General features: G+C 38.9%; 1 protein-coding gene across 4 annotated transcripts in view; it reads left to right on the top strand.

The window, feature by feature from the left end:
* Positions 1–15847, top strand: part of LOC145662694 (dynein axonemal intermediate chain 7-like) — a 450989-nt gene that overhangs the window by 162302 nt on the left and 272840 nt on the right. The window lies entirely within an intron of this gene.

Below are 15847 nucleotides of genomic sequence, written 5' to 3' on the forward strand. Positions count from 1 at the left end.
ACATCGTTTGTACAGAAATCTGCAAGCAAAATTTTCGTTTTTAGACAATTAGGGGCGTCTCCAGAACGAAAAAAAGTGGGGGACTGTCTAAATGTTAGCCCCCCAAAATGTCCAATTCAATCACAAATTATCGCAATCGTTTCTACACCTTTTGTACAGAAATGTGCAGGCAAAAGTTTTGTTTGTACACAATTAGGGGCGCCGCCAGAACGAAAACAAAGTGCGGGCTGTCTAAATGGTATCCCCCCCCCACCATGTCCAATTCAATCACAAATTGTCGCAATCGTTCCTACATCGTTTGTATAGAAATGTGCAGGCGAAATTTTTGTTTGTACACAATTAGGGGCGCCGCCAGAACGAAATCAAAGTGGGGTCTATCTAAATGGTATTCCCTTCCACCATGTCCAATTTAATCACAAATTGTCGCAAGCGTTCCTACATGGTTTGTACAGAACTGTGCAGGCGAGATTTTCGTTTGTACAAAATTAATGGCGCCGCAAGAACGAAAATAATGTGGGGGCTGTCTAAGTGGTAGCACCCCACCATATCCAATTCAATCACAATTTGTCGCATTCGTTTCTACATCGTTTGTACAGAAATGTGCAGGCCAAATTTTCGTTTGTACACAATTAGGGGCGCCGCCAGAACGAAAACAAAGTGGGGGCTGTTTAAATGGTAGCACTTCACCATGTCAAATTCAAGCAAAAATTGTCGCAATCGTTTTTACATCATTTGTACAAGAATGTGCAGGCGAAATTTTTGCTTGTACATAAATGGGAGCGCCGTAAAAACTGAAACAAATTGAGGACTGTCTAAGTGATAGCCCCCCCCCCCAATGTCCAATTCAATCACAAATTTTCGCAATCGTTTCCACATCGTTTCTACAGAAATGTGAAGGCAAAATTTTCGTTTGTACATAATTAAGGGTGCCGCCAGATCGAAAAAAAGTGGGGGTCTGTCTAAGAGATAGCCCCCCCCCACCATGTCCAATTCAATCACAAATTGTCGCAATCGTTTCTACATCGCTTGTACAGAAATGTGCATGCGAAATTTTCGTTTGTACATAATTAGGGGCGCCGTCAGGGCGAAAACAAAGATGGGGACATTCTAAGTGATAGCCCAATCACCATGTTCAATTCAATCACAAATTGTCGCAATCGTTTGTGCATCGTTTGTACAGAAATATGCAGCGAAATTTTCATTTGTACGTAATTAGGGGGCGACGGCAGAACGAAAACAAAGTGGGGGCTGTCTAAATGGTAGCCCCCCACCATGTGCAATTGAACCACAAATTGTCGCAATCGTTTGAATATATTTATAGAGAAATGTGCAGACGAGATTTTCGTTTGTACCAGGGCCGGCGCTAGAAGTTTTGCCGCCCTGGGCGGTTCTTTCACATGCCGCCCTTTTATTGTTTTCTTTCTCAAATTTTGCCGCCCCTGTATTCTTTTCTTTTTCAAATTTTGCCGCCCATCAGACTTGCCGCCCCGGGTGGTGGCACGGCTCGACCCCCCTCGTTCCGGCCCTGGTTTGTACACAATTAGGGGCACCGCCAGAACGAAAACAAAGTGGGGGCTGTCTAAATGGTAGCCCTCCCACCATGTTCAATTCAACCACAAACTGTCGCACTTGTTTGTACGCCTTTGTACATAAATGTGTAGCTAAAATTTTCGTTTGCACATAAATGTGGCCCCGCCAAAACGATAACAAACTATGGGCTCTCTAATTGATAGCCCTCCCACCATGTCGAATTCAACCACAAACTGTCGCACTTGTTTCTTACGGTTTTGTACAGAAATTTGCAGGCGAAATTTTCGTTTGTACACAATTGCGAGCGCGCCAAAACGATAACAAAGTATAGGCTGCCAATTGGTAGCACCTCCCTACTCCGATTCAAAAGAAAATTATCTCAATTGTTTGTACATCGTTTGAGCAGTAATACGCAGGCGAAAGTTTTTTTTTCTACGCTATCAGGTGCGTGGACAGAACGAAAAAAAGGGGAGTTGTCTAAGTGCTAGCCCCACCATGTTCGATTGAACCACAAATTGTCGCGATCGTTTATACATCGTTTGTGCAGAAATGTGCAGGTAAAATTTTCGTTTGTATTAAATAATATACGGATGTGAGTATTTTTAATATCTGCGATCAACGTTAACCGGTTTGAATAACGGTTGCTGAGTTTGAAAATGGTACCTATTACACTAGTCGAAAAAAAATTCTTTTTCTCTGGCACACGGAAGAAAATACCTGATTCTAATAGACCTTTTCACGTAGAATTCGAATCTGCAATCAGTTTTTCTCTATCACCCTCAGTTTTTCCGTGACAGAGGTGTTTTCGGAAAATTTCCCCTCAAATTTCTTTTCTTTTTCTTTTTTCTTTTTTTAAAAACCATTTTCATACTTGTAGCTTGGGTACGTTAGGTATATAAACACACAAATTATATTGTATGTTAGCTTGATTTGTACTTAGTAAGCCCTCTAAGTAGCATTATTCTATCTAGAGAAATAAACATATTTATATAAAAATATGCTATGTGTACTGTTCATTTTACAATATTCATTAGTGCAGATAAAATTACATATAACTTCCATTACAATATAAGCACGGTTTATATCTTATTGGATTTGAAATAAAACATATTTTGAATGATGTATACACCGTGTCAGCATTTTATATCTACTTAATAAATAATACAATAGAAGTGAGTGGTATCTTCTTAATAAATGGACACTTACTTACCTCAACTAATATGTTTTAGTTGTCGACTTTCTTCTGTGTTTGGTTTCTAGAACATCTCTTTTAAGTGTCCAACAGTAATCAGCTAGCATTTTTGAACTTCACCGTCACTGGTATCTCTTCTCCATGGAGGAATTGTCCTGATGAAAATGTTCCCCATACTCATCACTAACAGCACCAAAGTTTTCAGGAAAGAAATGCAGGTGGGAGTCTAGAAAGTGAACTTTAAGTGACATGTTGCAACCCATTTCATTGAATGATTGCCGGAAATCACTCACAATTTCACGGTAATTTGGGGCTTTCTTGTTTCCTAAAAAATTCTCTGTTAAACATTTAAATGAACACCAAGCTGCTTTCTCAACCAGAGTTAAGAGATCCTCAAATTTTTGGTCACGAATCAAACATCTTATTTGGGGGTCTGCAAAACTCCCTAGCGTCACTAACCCGAGGAATGTTTTCCTTGAGGTAACAAGATCCTGCATTACTTTTGTCCATTGCCCTAACAAAGTTTTTGAAGAGCCCCAACTTTATGTGAAGAGGAGGTAGAATTATCTAATCAGGGCTCACCAGTGAGGAATAAACAGCATTCTTCTGTCCAGGAGTTAATACATGCGTTGGCCATTCCTTCTTGATGTAATGTTCCGCTTTGTTCCTGCTGTCCCATTCGCAGAGGAAACAACATTTCGTATAACCAAGCTGCAAACCCATTAACAAAGAAATGGCGTAAATCACAGCAAACGGTCCACTTGTATTTCTCATACTGAATGTTTTCTAACACTATTTCGATGTTTTCATAGGTTTCCTTCATATTAGTTGCATAAGCCAAAGGCACTGAAGGAAATTTGTTGCCATTGTGCAAAAGGACAGCCTTAAAACTAGTTTTCGAAGAGTCAATAAGCAATCTCCACTCTGTACTTATGTGCATGTCCAAGTGTATCCATCACAGCACAGACATTATTACAATACACTAAATCATTTTCTTGAGAATAATAGTTTTGAAACTCTGTATGAAGGTTTCGAAAAATACACACTTTAGTGTCACGATGGAGCAGATTCCAGCCTTAAGTTTAGTATCAAGAAGTTCTGTCTGTGTCTTGGAGAGTTTTAAATCCCGTACGAGGTCATTTAGTTCACCCGGAGTTATCAGATGGGGATCCAATGTAGATGTGCTTCCTACATAAGTAGGATCATCATCTTCATTTGGAACTTCAATAGTTGCCTCAAGTACGTAATCCTCATTTACCGTAAGATGAGGAAGAGGTACTGGTACAGGTAATTCTGCACTGTGTGGAACTGGCCTAATTGCTTATGGCAAATTAGGGTACTGTACTGTGTGGTTAGATTTACTGCTTATTTCTTTTATCTGTGTCATACAAAAGTAGCAGTCTGAAGAATGATCTTTTCGTTCCCTCCAGATCATCGGTACTGCGAAGTTCATGTTTCGTCCACCATTTGCCCACCCAGTCAGACGTTTCACGCAAGTACAACAAATGTAGTGAGGAACCCAGTTCTTATCTTGGTCTCCTACACAGCAACCAAAATATAACTGATAACACTTCCACACAAGTGGAGTAAAACATCGACGTTGTGATTTAAATATCAGCTCCCCACATACATAACAGAAATTGTCCGGTTTATTACACACTTCCTCGACATCTTGTATCCTGTAACGTATCTCTCTCTCTCTCTCTCTCTCTCTCTCTCTCACACACACACACACACACACACACACATACACACACACACACACAGGAATCTACACTCCATCACATTCCCACAAAATCCCTCTAGAAATTTCCTCATACAAAAATGGTGACATGGTGAACACATCATTGAAAATGTTTTATTGGAAGTCCCGTGAGGTATAAACCGTGGTATATTGTAATTTTCGTGGAAATTATATGTGTTGAAGACCGACCCGACCCCACCCGTGACCCGAATTGACTGACCCGACCGACAACCCGACCAGAGCTGACCCGATTGGCCTGACCCAAAGTGACCCGAGTGAACCAACCCGAAGTGACCTAACCCGACAACCGACCCGAGTGACCTGACCTTACAATCTAATCAGTTTGAGAGAGCTAGAACCTTACAAAACTGCCACCAGAAAAAAAAAATGCTGACCAATTCTTATGCATAAACCATTGTTTCGGCTTTTTTATTTGTAGTATAATTATCCTCCTCCTCCTCCTCAGTGTTCTGCCATTAATGACAGGCCAGTTTCTGTGAACTAGGTAAGAAGCTTCCATTTTTGCGATTTCCCGCTAATATCTGCCTCGCAACCCAACATAAAGTACCACCCTCCTTATTACAATCTATCAATTGCTACCTTCTTACACACTCTCGCTCTCCTGATATCACCCCCTTTACTACATCTCTCAGAATGCAATCCTTTAGCAAGATCGAAACTTGTGATCCGTCCATTTTTTCGCTTCCTTATATCGTCTAATATTGCTCTCGTCTCTTGCATTTTTCAGCATTTCCTAATTTGTTTTCCTCTCTACCCTGCTAACCTTCTTTATTTTACTCCACATCCAAATTTCCAAGGTTAAAATTTAGGCAATCAACTTCGAAAATCAAAATAAAATTTGACTGAGTTCTGAAGACAAGTTCTGAAGACTAAAAGAATAAAAGTTCTGAAGACAACATTATTTTCTAGTAAGGAATGTATATAGAACTTCTTTTAATATTTTTTGCTGTGTAACAAACAAAAATTTCATCACGTTAACATCCCGATTTTTCTATTTAAAAACAGCGTTGCTCTTCTGATAGAATCATAAGGAACTAATTGCACTGAAATTTCATTCTGTAGGGAATTACCTTTTATTTTTTCTTGATTAATTTATCTAGAAGATATTTGCAACATTATATAAAATTAGCAAGTATTTTATTGTGGAGAAAGTCAAATCACTACCGCAATAATAATAATAATAATAATAATAATAATAATAATAATAATAATAATAATAATAATAATAATAATCTGAAGATGACCAAGAAAGTTCTGTCTCTTTGTGGAGGTCTGTGTTCAATTGGCCCTCACACCGTGAGTTGAATGCGAATGGATGTAAGGTGAAGGTCAGTTGTTGGACGAGACGAGACGAGGCAGAATTTTCATGAAGGGGTACGAGATGAGACAGAGCTCTTTCAATAGAAACATATGCACTTTTCGAGACGTGACTACCTTCACGACACATTTTCGAGACGAGAATGCCCCAAACCTGGTCTCGTGAGCAACACTAGTAAGTATATCCAACATACTACTTGGTTGTGGCTGTTCAGATACACCGTGAACGTGCGTAAGGACTGAGTGAACATGGGGCCTTCACAGAGCGTCATAAGGGCTTGTTTGCTGTACGAGTTCAAATTGCTGCTCCGCGGGGCGGAAGATATGACAGACCTTTGGTGAGGGTGTCGTGACTACACGGAGAGTGCAGTGGTATAACGGTTTAAGGACGGTGACGAAACACTCGAAGACGCACCACGTGCCGGAAGACAAACAGATGTTCAAAATAAAGATCTTCAGGCAGCAATTGAGGCGAAGACAGATATGTGAGGAACTGGTACTACATTTCAGTGTGAGTGGAGAAACCATTCGGCACCACCACCATCAACTTGAAAAGCACTGCAAGTTGGGTTGATGGGTCCTAGATTATTTGACTTGGAGCCAGAAAGCAACGCGAGCAGACACCTGTGTTTCTTTGGTGTCTCGTCTGAGGAAGAAGCAATTTCTGGACAGGGTGTTGCCATGTGATGGGAAGTGTGTCCTGTACGAAGCTCCACGTCGCCGTCATTGTTGGTTAGCATCCCATGAACCGGTTGAAAACAGCCCAAGCCAGCACTACACCAGAATAAGGTTCTCCTGTGCATTTTGTGGACTGCTCGAGGCATCGTCCATCGGGAACTGCTACAAGCTGGTCAGATCATCAATGCAACTGTGTACTGTCACTGTGTCCTGTCTGGATCCAGCAGTTCTGAATCGCAAAGGGGTCCTCTTGTTACAAGGCAACGCTAAGCCCCACGTGGCTAAAATGACCCAGTACATCATTCTACGCCTTGAATGGAAAACACTATTGGATCCGCCATACTCCACGGACATTGTACCGTCCGATTATCACCTGTTCCATTCCTTGGACAATCACCTTAGAGAACGCCAATTCAAATCGCTAGTAGAGGTTCAATATGCACTTGATACCTTCTTCACTTCACGTCCCCCCAAGTTCGACTGCGATGGAATCCATACCCTTCCACAACGTCGGCAGAAGGTCGTCGAGGCTGATGGAGACGATTTTTGATATTCCAGGTACGTCTTAGGTTACATACCAATGTTCGAAGGTGTTGGTGAAAAGGCGGCGGAACTTTCTTGGGCACTCTTAAAGTTATAATAATAATAATAATAATAATAATAATAATAATAATAATAATAATAATAATAATAATAATAATAATAATAATAATAATAATAATAATAATGTGTCCTGCCCAAAGGCAGATGTTTGACCCGAAGATCCATGGGTATTGATTCCAGTTCGTACCAAGTAAGTTTTCTGGTGGACAAACACCATGTGCATGGGTTTTCTCGGTGTTCTCCCATTTCCTCCCACTTTCTGCATTCAACCACTTCAATTATTTCTAATCATCGCTGTCTCTCTTAGCGTTGCTGCATAACGTTGGACGTTAACTAGATATTTCCTTTCAATTTCACTTAATGTGACATTCAACTTGACATAGAAACGCAGAAAGGAAAAAAGGCAGTAGTAATATTAATTACAATTACAATGCCAATTAGTTAATATAGGGTTAAATTAAAATTTTGTTACTATTTCACCTTCAATTAGTCACAATTATCATTCATTCACCAACTTCGAATTGAATTCTACAACAAAGCTCCTTATAGTATTCCGTATAGAAAATAAGTGAAGAATGTGACGACTCGACCCGAGTGACCCGACACGAGCTAACCCGACTGACCCGACCCGTAACCCGACCCGTTTGAGAGCACTATCAGAGGGGTACAATTTACAGTGCAATTTGTATAATTGTTTTTCTGAAGCAGAAAAAATGTGTTTTCGGGGTTGGTCTGCAACGTCACAAGAATTTGTTGCCACCTCGGGGTATACATTCTTACTTTTAGTGATAAGAGTGCTACTTAGGAGGATTTAAACATTCCATGTTATATCCGGGGAAGCAGCGATTGGAATAATAATAAAGATTAGAATGAAATTGTTCCTATAGTATTGTCGGAATTGAAAGCAAAAGGAATATGTCGATTTTATTATCTTTTCAGAAATTTTGATATGTAATTAATAATAATAATAATAATAATAATAATAATAATAATAATAATAATAATAATAATAATAATAATAATAAAGAAAAAAACAGGACAAGAAGGAAAATTTCTGCACACCGGAAAAAATTTTAAGAAACCGGGGCATATGGTAGCCTTACATACTTATTTGCATGCGGAGTGTCAGTACGGAGCCACTACGTAGCAGAGTTGAAACAAAACCTCGTAAATAGGTTGCCAACTCAGGAAAACAAAATTACCGGCACACCCTCAAAATTCTCTGTACAAATGAGAAACTGAAGACTGTATTGATCGTTATTTTATTTACCAGCAATTGCCACTTGTTTAAAATTATCGAAACAGATGAATAATACTGGATATTAATCTTTATGTAACAATAGTTGATTCATAAAATGAAATTTACTCTATAAACTTACACTTCAAACAAAGGAAATTGCTTTAGAAAGTCATTTTCTACTCTCAATAAATGTATAAAATCCTTTTACAATAAAATATAAGTGTTATCAAATTTGTTATGTTAATAAATAAAAAAAACTGCCATACATTAAAAAAAATATCGGTAATGTATAATACAACGGAAATTTGTGTTTGTAAAGGCACTGTTGAAAAATTTCGATGTTCAATGTTATATTCTGGATTGCAGATTCCAAAATACCCGTCAGAAGGGGGCTAATAAGTTTGTACCGGTCAACGGCCTTAATCAAAATCACAGCAAATACCGGCAAGTTAGCAACTCTACTCGTAAATCAGAATGCTGAATGCACCAAAATACTTCACCATGCATTCTATAGTTTCTGCAAAATGAGTTTAATGAAGATGATCAAATAAAACAAAATACTGTGTTATAATTTTCCCTTTAACAGTCTACTTTGTGAATTTGTTATATCTTCCACTTATCAATTTCCTGTACGAGATGAGAATAACGGTTTCTGCGCAAGATAGAAAGAAAAAAATAAATTCTTCTCATAAGGATTCAGCTCACGTAAGAAATAATGAATAAGTTTAATAATAAGAGCAAATGAGTGATAAACTAACTCAGCAATAATGATTGTAAGTATAAATATAAACAAAAAACAAAAAATAAACATTTAATTCCATCATCGTTAGAATAAGATCAATATAGTGAATCACACGATAGTGTGAACATACCAAACCAAACAAAAGTGTGAACAAAGTCCTGTTAGAAAAATATTCCATAAATGTGACACATTTTTTTTAATGTTTCTACCATTTAGACAGCCCCACTTTGTTTACCTTCTGGCGGCACCATTAATTGTGTACAAACGAAAATTACGCCTGCATATTTCTGTACAAACGATGTACAAACGATTACGACAATTTGTGATTGAATTGGACATGATGGACGGGGTACCATTTAGACAGACCCCACATTAATTTCTTTCTTGCGTCGCCTCTAATTGTGTACAAAAGAAAATTTTGCCTGCACATTTCTGTACAAACGACGTACATAGGATTGCGACAATTTGTGATTGAATTGGACATGGTCGGGGGCTACCACTTAGACAGCCCCCACTTTGTTTTCGTTCTGGCGGCGCCTTTAATTGTGTACAAACAAACATTTCCCCTGCTCATTTCTGTACAAACGCTTGCGACAATTTGTGATTCAATTGGACATGGTGGAGGGGTTATACTTAGAAAGCACCCTACTTTGCTTTCGTTCTGGCGGCGTCCCTAATTTTGTTCAAACAAACATTTCGCCTGCACATTTCTGTACAAATGATGCACAAACGAATGCGACTATTTGTGATTGAATTGGACATGGTGGGGGGCTACCACTTAGACAGCCCCCCATTTTTTTCTGTTCTGGCGGCGCCCTTAATTGTGTACAAACGAAAATTTTGCCTGTACATTTCTGTACAAACGAAGTACATGCGATTGCGACAATTTGTGACTGAATAGGACATGTTGGTGGGGGACTGCAACTTAGACAGCCCCCACTTTGTTTTCGTGCTGGCGGCGCCCCTAATTGTCTACAAACGAAAATTTTACCTGCACATTTCTGTACAAATGACGTACATAGAATTGCGAAAACTTGTGATTGAATTAGGCATGGTAGGAGGCTTCCATGTAGACTGCCCTCCCACTTTGTTTTCGTTCTGGCTGCGCCCCTAATTGTGTACAAATAAACTTTACGCCTGCACATTTCTGTACAAACGAAGTACAAACGATTGCGAAAATTTGTGCTTGAATTGGACATGGTGGGGGGCTACCACTTAGACAGCCCCCATTTTTTCTGTTCTGGCGGCGCCCCTAATTGTGTACAAACATACATTTCGCCTGCTCATTTCTGTACAAACGAAGTGGAAACGATTGCGACAATTTGTGATTCAATTGGACATGATGGGGGGGCTAACACTTAGACAGCCTCCCACTTTGTTTTCGTTCTGCGGCGCCCCTAAGTTTGATCAAACAAACATTTCGCCTGCACATTTCTGTACAAACGATGCACAAACGAATGGGACAATTTGTGATTCAATTGGAAATGGTGGGGGGTATACCACTTAGACAGCCCCCATTTTTTTCTGTTCTGGCGGCGCCCCTAATTGCGTACAAACGAAAATTTCGCCTGCACATTTCTGTACAAACGAAGTACAAACGATTGCAACTATTTGTGATTGAATAGGACATGTTGGTGGGGGGCTAACACTTAGACAGCCCCATTTTCTCTGTTCTGGCGGCGCCCCTAATTGTATACAAACGAAAATGTCGCTTGCACATTTCTGTACAAACGAAGTACAAACGATTGCGATAATTTGTGATTGAATAGGACATGCTGGTGGGGGACTACCAGTTAGACAGCCCACAATTTGTTTTCGTTCTTTCGGCACCCCTAATAGTGTACAAACGAAAATTTGGCCTGCACATTTCTGTACAAACAATGTACAAACGATTGCGATAATTTGTGATTCAATTGGACATAGTGGGTGGGCTACCATTTAGACAGCCTCCCACTTTTTTTCGTTCTGGCGGCGCCCCTAAGTTTGTTCAAACAAACATTTCGCCTGCACATTTCTGTACAAACGATGCACAAACGAATGCGACAATTTGTGATTCAATTGGAAGTGGTGGGGGGTATACCACTTAGACAGCCCCCATTTTTTTATGTTCTGGCGGCGCCCCTAATTGTGTACAAACGAAAATTTTGCCTGTACATTTCTGTACAAACGATGTAGAAACGATTGCGACAATTTGTGATTGAATAGGACATGTTGGTGGGGGGCTACCACTTAGACAGCCCCTAATTTTTTTTTTTTTTGTTCTGGTGGCGCCCCTAATTGCGTGCGAACATACATTTCGCCTGCACATTCCTGTACAAACGAAGTACAAACAATTGCAACAATTTATAATTCAATTTGACATGGTTGGGGGGGGCTACCACTTAGAAAGCCCCCATTTTTTTCTGTTCTGGCGGCGCCCCTAATTGTGTACAAACGAAAATTTCGCCTGCACATTTCTGTACAAACGAAGTACAAACGATTGCGATAATTTGTGATTGAATAGGACATGTTGGTGGGGGGCTACCAGTTAGACAGCCCCCAATTTGTTTTCGTTCTGGCGGCGCCCCTAATAGTGTACAAACGAAAATTTGGCCTGTACATTTCTGTACAAACAATGTACAAACGATTGCGATAATTTGTGACTCAATTGGACCATGGTGGGGGGGGGCTACCACTTAGACAGCCCCCCCACTTTGTTTTCGTTCTGGCGGCGCCCCTAAGTTTGTTCAAACAAACATTTCGCCTGCGTATTTCTGTACTAACGATGCACAAACGAATGCGACAACTTTTGATTGCATTGGACATGGTGGGGGCTACCACTTAGACAGCCCCCAATTTGTTTTCGTTCTGGCGGCGCCCCTAATTGCGTGCGAACATACATTTCGCCTGCACATTTCTGTACAAACGAAGTACAAACAATTGCGACAATTTGTGATTCAATTGGACCTGGGTGGGGGGCTACCACTTAGACAGCCCCCATTTTTTCTGTTCTGGCGACGCCCCTAATTGTGTACAAACGAAAATTTCGCCTGCACATTTCTGTTCAAACGAAGTACAAACGATTGCGATAATTTGTGATTGAATAGGACATGTTGGTGGGGGGCTAACAGTTAGACACTCCCCAATTTGTTTTCGTTCTTGCGGCGCCCCTAATAGTGTACAAACGAAAATTTGGCTTGCACATTTCTGTACAAACAATGTACAAACGATTGCGGCAATTTGTGATTCAATTGGACATGGTAGGGGCTACCATTTAGGGGAACTCCCTCGAGAAGAATCACTCTACTTATTTATTGCAAAAAGCAGAATTTAAAAATTCGCATTCGTTCAAAGTTATCGTTGGAAGTAACAGCCGTTTGTATGTACGTACTAATAGCGATAAGTTGCACTACGCGATCCCAATTAATACTTCATATACCCGCGCCACACACACACACACTAGCATATGTACACACGAAAGTATACCTGGTAGTATCCACATGCTTACGCCGGAAACTAGAAACAAACAAACACACACACACACACACAGAGAGAGAGAGAGAGAGAGAATATCTTGTTGTACCTTTATACTGAATGCACCATTACTCACAAAATCAGTTAAAAAAGAAAAAGGAAAAGAGTTGTAAATGAAACTCTCAAAGATTGGTACCACTGCTGCGTGTCACACATGAGATTGTTCCATAATGATTGATTCGTAATATGATGTATATGGGTTTCTTAATGGTAGTATAACAAAATGTCTTCAAATTGACCACTAAATAAAAAGTGAAATTTATTTTTCAAATTTTGTAAAATCGAAGTCGGTGGGCATTATGGGAACAGTCTACAATAACAATATATGCAAATAGATATTAATATACTTCACGTTTTCCAGTGGGTGCAAGAAAGCTTCGAATTGTGTTTGTTCTGATAATGATTAGCTGATGTAAATATATATATATATATATATATATATATATATATATATATATATATATATATATATATATATATATTGTCGAATTTACGATTTTGTTTTGGGGGGAGGGGGCTTTGCTAAGTTTAGTCCTGGAAATGTGAAAATTATGCAAGATATTCCATTTACATTAGAAGAGTTTATTGAATTTCGGGGGGCTTAAGCCCAAAAGCCCCTCTTTAATACACCACTGTATATATATATATATGTGTGTGTGTGTGTGTGTGTATGTATCTATGTATGTTTTACAGACAAGTTAGTTGAAGAACTGGGGCCCCGCAAATTTTTTCCAATCGGACCCCGCACCACCTAAGGCCGGCCCTGCTTTTGGGATACTTGAAATACCCAGTTTTACAGCCAGTGGGAAACCATTTCTTGTAACACAGCCAACGGATGGACCAAGGTCACATGTATGATGTTTAAAACTATGATGTAACATTTTAGAAAATAGATTGGGATGTAGAGTCGCTAAGGAAACAGTGTGCCTTTTAATAGGATCCTGTAAAAATACACCATGAATTGTAAACTAAAGCCTATGATTTTCTTTTAATTGTTCGAAGTCAAAATCTAGATACATCTAGATACGGCAAATATCAACAGAGCATTTGGGCTAGGAGTGGTAAATGAACCACGTTGGATTGTGTAATATCGTGCAGATAAAATAAAAATATTGTAAAATTGGCCTCACTGTCACCGGCCAACTATATGTTTTTTTTACAAGCTCCTCAGGGTCACTTTGGAAGAGATTCCTGGGGAATATGTTCGTGCAACTGCAAATGAGTTAATCTTACACCATAAATACCACTAAAGTTTTGCTGTTCTGCACAAACGGTAAAAAATGAAACAAGTTGGACTTCTGTTTACAACATAATTGGACACTTTGAACAAGAATGATCGCTGTCTGGAGGTTTGAGGTTCTCTGAGTGAATGGAATAACCAGGAAGTTTTTTTTTTTTTTTTTTTTTTTTTTTTTGTCTCGGACTGTTACTTCTAATGCAAAATAAATCTGCTTTGACAACCTGAAACGGTTGGATCGTGATCAGCGCCCAGGATGATTTCTTAAATCAGTCGCAGAAGTTTTTGTTTCTGGTATGTTTGTACATGGACGGGCTGATACAACATGTCTTTCTACATCAAGGCGAAATCATCACTACATAATATCACAGTGCTGAACTCCACGAAATTTATCACAAACTTGTGTAGAACATCCAGCAATGGACAACAGATGATGTGATCATATTGCACCCCACACGTCACTCAAAAACGAAGCAGATTTTCCATAATTGCAGTATGAGCCTTTCCCGCCGATTACAATCTCTTTCGACACATGTCTATCACTTGATGGTAGGGAAGAATTTCCCTGAGACCGGTTAATGTTACGTTCAGCTGAGGACTTTGTATCGCAGACCCCAGAGTTCTTTTCTCAATGAATCCAATCGCTCCCCGGCTGAGCGATGGGAAGATGACTGGATCGAGAGACTACTTTAAAATAACTAGGTATCATAGTTCTATTTTCTGGGAGAGAGAATCTCCGAAAGTGGCAGAGGTCAGTTGGATATTTAAATCGCACCAATCCAATAAAATACAAAGAGAGAATATGAAGTGAAACCACTAATATATTTTTAAAAAGTCCGCAGTTCGATTTATTGGATACTTACTGTATTCTACATAACATGTGGCAAGAATGGCAAAGGCGTACCTCAGTAAAAACGTTTGAATAGAAATATTGCTGCTTGAGTTTCGAAATTGACCTTTTTCAATTAGCTGAAGCCAGTATTAATATTTATCAATTAGTTATTAACTTTTGCTTTACTATACACAATGAGAGGAAATTAGAAAACAATAGAAGGAATGGATACTATGAACCAGACACTTGTTTACCCCAATCACGTAACATTGATACAAGACGATATAGGACCAGTAAAGAATATCATTTTGATGGCGTGAGATCAGTCTTCAAGTGAATGTATATGAGAAGCGCACGATCACAAGTTGACATCACATTCATAGAAACATAGATAAATAATAATAATAATAATAATAATAATAATAATAATAATTATTATTATTATTATTATTATATTGAAAAAGTACATGAATATAAACACTTAGAAGTAGTGGAAACAAATTATAACGGAAACGAGGTTGACTCAGTACTATATTAATGTCATAGAATTGATAAAATATTTTCAGAAAGAAATTTGAAAATATTTGAAGCAATTAGCAGAGATTTGAAAATGATTGTGGGATTAGTTTTAATATAGTTTTAACAAAATGAAATTAAATACCGTTCTGAACATTTTTCGTATCAGTTTCTTGCGTTCTACATCTCTCTGTATCAAACATAACATCATGTAATTATTAAATAAGCGATGGCATGTGTAGGTATGATTATCTCTTTTGAGATCACAAGTTTTTAAGGAAATTTTAAGCTTTTAGTTAGGAAGTTGCTATACCTGCCCAGAGTATAAAATTGTTACAGTCTAAGTAAGAGGAGAGAGGAGTGTAAAAAAAAATCTCTTCTCACTGGAACACTTGAAGAGCTCAAAGCTGCCGGATCATACTATTCTCTGTGTCTTCCTTTGTAAGTTGTTACCCTACATATGAAATGCATGTTAATTACACGCGAATTGTTGTAATTAATTTAGAAACTTCTAAAAATAATGTCATTTGATTCATCACTAGAGCCGGCCTTAAACCAATTGGGCCGGTTGCTTCTAATCGGGTCCCGCGTCTAATGGAGACCGCTTTAGAGTGTAACATATTCTTAGTTTCGAAAGTGCATAGAACACATAGCAATATAGTATATCTAACACCAACACTGC

Source organism: Thermobia domestica, chromosome 10 (genome assembly GCF_964235325.1).
Source record: "Thermobia domestica chromosome 10, izTheDome1.hap1.1, whole genome shotgun sequence".
Taxonomy (NCBI): Eukaryota; Metazoa; Arthropoda; class Insecta; order Zygentoma; family Lepismatidae; genus Thermobia; species Thermobia domestica.